Source organism: Perognathus longimembris, chromosome 18 (genome assembly GCF_023159225.1).
Source record: "Perognathus longimembris pacificus isolate PPM17 chromosome 18, ASM2315922v1, whole genome shotgun sequence".
Lineage (NCBI taxonomy): Eukaryota > Metazoa > Chordata > Mammalia > Rodentia > Heteromyidae > Perognathus > Perognathus longimembris.
Genome location: NC_063178.1, coordinates 52,577,240 through 52,584,439, shown reverse-complemented (window position 1 = coordinate 52,584,439; position 7,200 = coordinate 52,577,240). Strand labels below are relative to the sequence as shown.

The window sequence follows — 7,200 nt, the reverse complement described above, 5'->3', positions numbered from 1 at the left end:
TTGCCACTAGGCCATATCCCCAGCCCTTTTCTAGAAATTTTTAAAGAATACTTTATAGTTTCCTCAATGATTAAAATCTGTTGTTAGCCCCAGGTATAAATTTTAAATATATATCAATCTAATTTATAAGTAAAGCACTTTAAAACTTTTCCTGGTGAATGTTTCAAGTTCTTGTCTTATCTTCTTGCATATGGCAAGCATAGTTTAGATACTGAAATGTTCCAAAATCTGGAACTTTTCAGTTCACTTTTCTCATGTGCTATTCTTCTGATATACTTTAGGAGAAACATACAAATTTTATTTTTTACATTCTTGCTTATTATTGTAATGCTTCAGGAAACTTAGCAAAATTTTCCATGTTTACCTCCATAAATAAAGTATTTCAATTTATACACGACCATGGATTTTCCTGTTTTTTTTTTCATATGTTATAAATATATAGCACTTTAAGAATATTATAATTGAGCTAGGAATGTGACTTAGTGGTACAGTGCCTTCCTACCATGTGTGAAGCCTTGGGTTTGATTCCTCAGCACCACATAAACAGAAAAAGCCAGAAGTGGTGCTCTGGCTCAAAAGGTAGAGTGTTAGCCTTGAGCAAAAGGAACCCAGGGAGTGCTCCAGACCTGAGTCTAAGCCCCAGGATTGGCAAAAAAACCACACACACACACACAAAACTATTGTCAGCTTTACAAGGAAACTTTAGTTGTTAAGTTTTCTGAAGTTGCTTAATGCAACACAACTACTAGAGGCAAAATCGAATTAATTTCTTCTTATAGACCATACTATGTATGGATACATATGTACATATATACACCCACATACTCATGTGTGTACATGTCCTTATAATGTCATTTCCTTTATGAAATTGTTAACTACTCAGATTTTTCTTTGAAATTATGAGATTATTTGATTTTTATGTATATAACAATATATGTAATATCAAATTAGTGTTGCAGCTGGTTTTTATGACTAGTTTCATTATGATGTAAAATTTAAAACACACACCAGCAATCTAAGAGATTAAAGAATACATAAATTAAAAAGCAGAGAACTTTAGGTAAAATTCTTGTTCCAACTTACATTAACTTTCATTAACTCATTAAGCTAATTTCTTTAAATCACAATTTGTTACTTTGCTAAAACAGGACTTTCATGTCTTACAGCCTTATTGTAATACATTCTGAGATAGTAAGATGATGAGAAAATTATAAATAGAGTACAGATAAATGTAATATACTGGAAAGAAGATGGAATCAATGGATAAATGGACATCTTATTGCAAATTATTTTATTGTTATTATAATATTACATTACATAACATTACATTAGTTAGGTGGTTTGCTGGCAAGTGAGTTAGTGCCTGGCATTGCCACTAAGCAGGAATTGGTTGAATTTGGGTGCAGACTGACATTTGAGCTTTGTGTTTTTTTTTAACCAAGAAAATAGTTTATTTTTCTTTCTGCCCATAGAAGATAGTAGTAATACACAATCACACTTGCCTCTCTTGACAGAAACCATATTATTTGTACAAATAAAAATCCCCAAACACCCTGGCTTTGAACCTGGGCTTAAAGAGGGTGGAAGGAGATTGTAGATTCCAAGCAGGGACAGCCCCAGTGAGTGAGAACTGGGGGGACTTGGAGATCTGGGGACCCCCTAGCTTCACAGTCTTTTTTGTCCACCATGCTCTCAGAGCTGAGTAAGTGAACATGGGTATAAAAGACAGAGGTGACAGCTTGAAGAAAAAGCTCAGGAAACAGATGGAAACTGAAGGAACCAGGAGGGTGGAGTGATGAGAAACCCTGTGTTTTTAATATCTCTTACTGGTGTCAAAGTAAGAAAAGACTGGAGATTTTAAAAACAACACAGTCTGCAATGCAATACAAAAACAAACCAAACCAAACCAGACAGACACTTGCCAGAGAGCCTTAAGACAAAAAAAAAGTCTAAAACTTTCCACAAGTTTTTAAGGTCAGTCCTGCTGGAAATGGAAATGAGCCTGGTGACCGTGTGGTGCTGTCCAGGCTGAGACCTCTCCATGTGCTAAAATGGCACTGCAAAGGGCAAGCACAAGATGGCATTTGCCAGATGCCATTTGCTGCCTGGGATGAGAACTGGTCCCCATGGTATAGACAGAGGTTAAAAGCAAGAAATAAATAGCAACATAAACCACCAAAGGCCACCACTTGCTCTGGAGTTTAAAGTGGTCGTGCTGGCTTCTTGCTTAGTGCAGAACTCCCAGTCAGCCCGGGCTCCTGCTTGGTGCAGATGGCGGCCCTCAGCAGCACAGCTCTGCACATCCACTTGCAGGCTGGGCAGTGGAACAATGGGCTATAGGCAAGCCAGGGAGAGCAAGGCAAAGAGGGTCCCATAAAAGACTCAGTGAACTCCGGGGGGAGAGCCTTCAATGTGCAATCCTGTATTTGCTGTTTCAGTGGAACTGGGTGTAACTGGAGACATGCGAAGATGTAACAGACCATTCCTCTGCAGCAGGCTTCCAGAAAGTTCTCCTTGAAGCAGGGAGACACAGTAAGGTCTTGGCATCATTAGCTACCACCGAGATCAGCTTGGTGAAGGCACCAGTGGTCATGCAGGAAGGCTCCACCCACAGATCCTTCTGTGGTCTCAGGACATGTGTTGTTCTGCCATTTTAACACCATGCCAGCGCAGGGTGGACTCCGGATGTGTACTCACTGTCTTGCCCATCTTCATGAGGAGCCCTTCCACTCTGAGAAAACCAGTAAGGTTTCTCCAGTTCCACCAAGCAGGAGGCATACCACAGTTGCACTGGACAGGACCACATCGAACAAGAGTACAGACAATCCAGCTGTGACAACTTTAGCAAAGAAAATCCAGGCTGCACACTGCCTTGGGGCCAGAGGCTTTTCAATTTCACTGTGGTGAGCATGAGAAAAAATCTTAAGATTCCACTGGCACAGCAGCTGCCATGGAATCTGTGGAAGGACAGGAACAGGAAGCCCAGGACACTGGAGAGGTCACCTGTGGGATGAGATGCAACTGTCAGGTGCGCCACACTGAATATGTAGTTTCCGTACTGCTGGTCAATGTCACTAATTGTGCTGGGCTTCGGGGATTTACAAAGTAGTTTATAAGATCCTACATAGAATATGTGAATTACAGCCCAGAAATATCTATCTGGATTACACTGGGTGTCATTAAAGGGAAGGCAGCCCACAGCAGCCAGGAGGAAGAGGACACTACAAGTCTTTGCGGGAGAGGTTTTCTCTTCCCGAAAACACTTCTAGTACCCACAAACAATAACTTCATCTACACTGTGCAAAGTGAGAAGCACAGGAACAGCCAATCTGGACAAGGCTCTGGACCCAGCAGAGATTATCCCCACAAACACCATGGAAGTGGGAAGCCACGTGGAAATATTAGATTTTGAACAGCAGGTGATCTCCACCCAGCTCAGTTTCCATGACACATGTAGCAAAAATGCACCAACAAATGTCTGCTACCATTGGAATAAGGTAGGGTAGGTAAATTTTAGGACAGAAAGGACATACCTGTTCTAGAGACAAAAAGCAAGTAGCAGATACAAAAGGTGAGGCCAACCAGGGTCCTCCTCCTGCCCATCTGTCAGCTTGCCCTCCACAGCTGGAGATGCTTGGCCTGCTCATCTCCGAAGTCCCAGGCCACCTCTGAGCTCTGTTTGTACACATCTGTTTTCTTAAAAAAGTAGGAGTAGCACACAATACTAGCCCAACTACACTCATATCATATGTATTAATGTTCCATTGGCCATACTGGTAACACAGCAAAAAACAGAAGGAAAACTGAGTCAGTCACAAATTGAAAATAAATTATATGAGAGTGGAAGTGTATCTCCTCACATGGGGTTTTGTTAAGAGAAAAATGAAATTTAAATAAGTTTCACAGACTGTCATATTCATGTAATTAATACTTAGTTATATGTTTGACTTTCACAATAATTAAAGAATGGAAAAGAGAGAAATGGCTTCTATCTTGTGGCTTTCTTTTGAAAATGGATCAAGAATCTCTAAGAGCCAGAGTCAAGGAGTAGGTAACATTGATACTTGATATACAAAACCGAACAGCATATTCTATATCCATATGAGATAAAGGATTAGTACAATCTTTATGTCAGGCCCATTATGGTGTTTGGGCCTGCCAGGTGTGTCCCTTTCAGTTATCTCTGTTGCTAACTTATCTGTCTTCTATCTTCATAATAAAATGACCCTAACTGGAAACTAATGGGGTGAGTCATTAGATTCTTTAATAAATAAATATTTTATAGTAAAAACTGGAAACATAAATCATGCTATTTGGGTTGCATAAATGAGCACTTGATAAATGGTGAGTAAAACACAAAGATTTGTGAGAGGTTCACTTTTACTTACTAAAGCAAATCTGTTTTGGTATAATTTTGTCATAAATTAACCTGATAATCTTATCAGAGATGTTAATATAAGAAGATATTGAAATACACTAATAATTCTGGGTTTTGACAGTTGGAGTTTTCACAGTGCTGTTGACTTTTCTCGTAGATAGTCCACACGGTTGGTGTGAAGTGCGGGAGTATGATCCCCTACAAGACAGTGTATTTTTTTAAAATTGTTTTTAGTGTTGGAAAATAATAGTACTTTTATTTGAGTAAGCATTCTGGGGTAAAACGTGTGTTGAATATAATTTCTTGCTATGTTTCCTAACTTGTGATTATTTAAATTTTTTCTCATCAAGAGAGTTAAATAGCACTCAAACCAAAAGTCCAATGAATCAAACTTCTCCTTTCTCCCACTTTTACATGCTCCATTCCAAACATCATTTCCCTGCAAAATTTCTACTTAGTGTCTCAAAAATCAATTCTATGAAAGTTTTCTGAAAGGCTCAGCAATTTCTTTTAGTCTCTGAATGATTACAGTATTCTGTAAAGCTGCTTCTCCAAGGGTGAGTGTCTCATCTAGCAATCTGAGGAAAGGAAGAGCCAGAGAAAAAGGAGGGCTTCTTTGAGGTGCTTGGTACTTTTCAATGAAGTCTTTGATGTGGATTATCCTATGAGAAATATTAAATTTCTGGACAATTCTTTTCCCATTGGCTAACCAGATCTGTACATTAGTAATGGGTTCCAAGTTGTTCAGTGAAACAGCACATAAAGTATTTTTACTTTCAACTTCAATAATCTTTGCTTTTGAAACAAGTTTTGGTGTAGCACTTCCTAGTCTATGACCCTGTCCTGAGAAGGGTTGGAACACAGGCTTTGTCAATATACAACTTTGTCTTCAACTTTCACATCCACCTCCTCTTTATCAAAAAGACCCTGTAATTCTGCAGGTAATTCACCCTTCTTGATGGAGTTCAGGAATTGTTGACTTGCACCATCCGAGTAAGTTCTAAAGTCACCGTTGACAGTGAACCCATTTTTCCACAATTTTATATGTATATCTCCCTGTTTCTTCTGTTCAGTTGGAGACAAGTATTTGGTACCAATTTTCTGAGCTTCTTCAAAAAGGCTGTCAACTAAGTGTTCACAATTCATTTTCTGGTTATCACTAAGAGTGTGGTTGTCAGATCCTGTGTCACAAACCCATTCTTCTTTTATACTTTCAAGATTGTCTACTTCTTTCATTCTATGTGTTTCCCCGGGCGCGTGCTCAGTTAGCTCAGCACTCCCTGGCACTTTCGCGACTGCAGGGCATGCACACCAAAGTGCCACCACCCTAGGCCACTGCCACCCTGACACTCTTGACACTCCTGACACTCCTCTCGGTTTCAATTCCCTCTCGGTCTCCTCCAGGCACTGAGGAGGAGCTAGCGCCAGGGGTGGGGCGGGGAGCTCAAGAGGAAAATTTTATTTGGGCTAGCAGTTTAAAGATTTTAGTCCTTGGTTTCTTGGTACTGTTGTTTTGGCCTGGTCGGAATATGTCAAGGGGACGGTTTTGTTAGTCCATGGCATCCAGAAAGAGAGAAAGAAGGAAAGAAAAGAAAAGAAAGAAAGAAAGAAAGAAAGAAAGAAAGAAAGGGAGAGAGGGAGGGACGGAAAGAAAGAAAGAAAGAAAGGAAGGAAGAAAGAAAGAGAGGGTCTCAATATCCCCTTCAAGGGAATTCCACATAACCCACATTTCTTCCACTAGGCTTCGCTTCCTAAAGGTCTCACCACTTCTCAATAGTGCCGTAGACTTAGGACCTAGTCAAGGGTCCTGAGGGTGGGGCTTCTTAAGGTCAAAAATAGAGCTGTGAGCTATTCTTTGCAACTACAGAATATTGCCCCATATTGCCAAATCAGCCACATATTGCCAAATCAGCCATTTTGTTAATCTATTGTATCCTAAATTTTAGTCACTGGAATTTGTACAAAATATGTACATGTATTGCATCAAAAGTCTTACTTTCAAAAATATGTACCCTACTGAACAGTAAACACTCAATAAATATTTATTAAATATAAATGCTAAATACCAGAGTATGCACTGACATAGCTGATAATACAAAGAGCCTAGGAATTTTCAAGCCTGACTTGATGGTCTCTAAAAGTTGAAGGGCATCAACTTACTTGCAGTATTGATGTCTGCACAATGTCATAAAGCATCTTAGACTGTTTTCTTAACAGAAATCAGTGTTGTTGTTGTTTTTTCAAAAAAACAAAGCCAGGGTTGGTATTTCACATCCTTCTCTGTGTTTAACTAGGCCCAACTACCAAGTATTTGTGTATTTCGGGAGATAAAAATCTTTCATGCAAAATGAAAGTGTTTAATAAAATAGAGAGATAAATGGTAATAAAGGGTAGCATAGATTTCTGGATCAAGACATAGCACTGAAAGAAGCTTCTCCCATGTGATTCTGGACATTACAGTAGAGTCAACAAAGGACAGGCTCTTTTCTGAAGAGAGAAAGAGAAAAGGTATTTGAAATGACAGAAATGATAGGACACCTGAGAAGCACAAAGAAACAGGAAATCTAATCAGAAGTAAGTAAGATCTCTAATGCTAGCTCTCGAACAATGAATGGAATCTGAAAAGAGAACCACAAAGAAGGCCAGGCAGCACAACTGACTGACAGGGCTAGCCACAGGACATGCTTGAATTTCTCACAAGCCTTAAACTCACTGTGGAGACCTCATGTGGCAGTGACGCCTCCTCCAGTGACTGGCCAGCACTGGAGAAGAAATTCATTTTGTTGCTTTCCATATCTCAGAGATATCTACATGGGTACCAT

General features: G+C 39.6%; 2 pseudogenes; both read right to left on the bottom strand.

Annotated features, from left to right (window-relative positions):
* Positions 1–2,711: 2,711 nt before the first annotated feature.
* Positions 2,712–3,603, bottom strand: LOC125366740 (annotated as a pseudogene).
* Positions 3,604–4,853: 1,250 nt separating this feature from the next.
* Positions 4,854–5,614, bottom strand: LOC125366747 (annotated as a pseudogene).
* Positions 5,615–7,200: the final 1,586 nt, after the last annotated feature.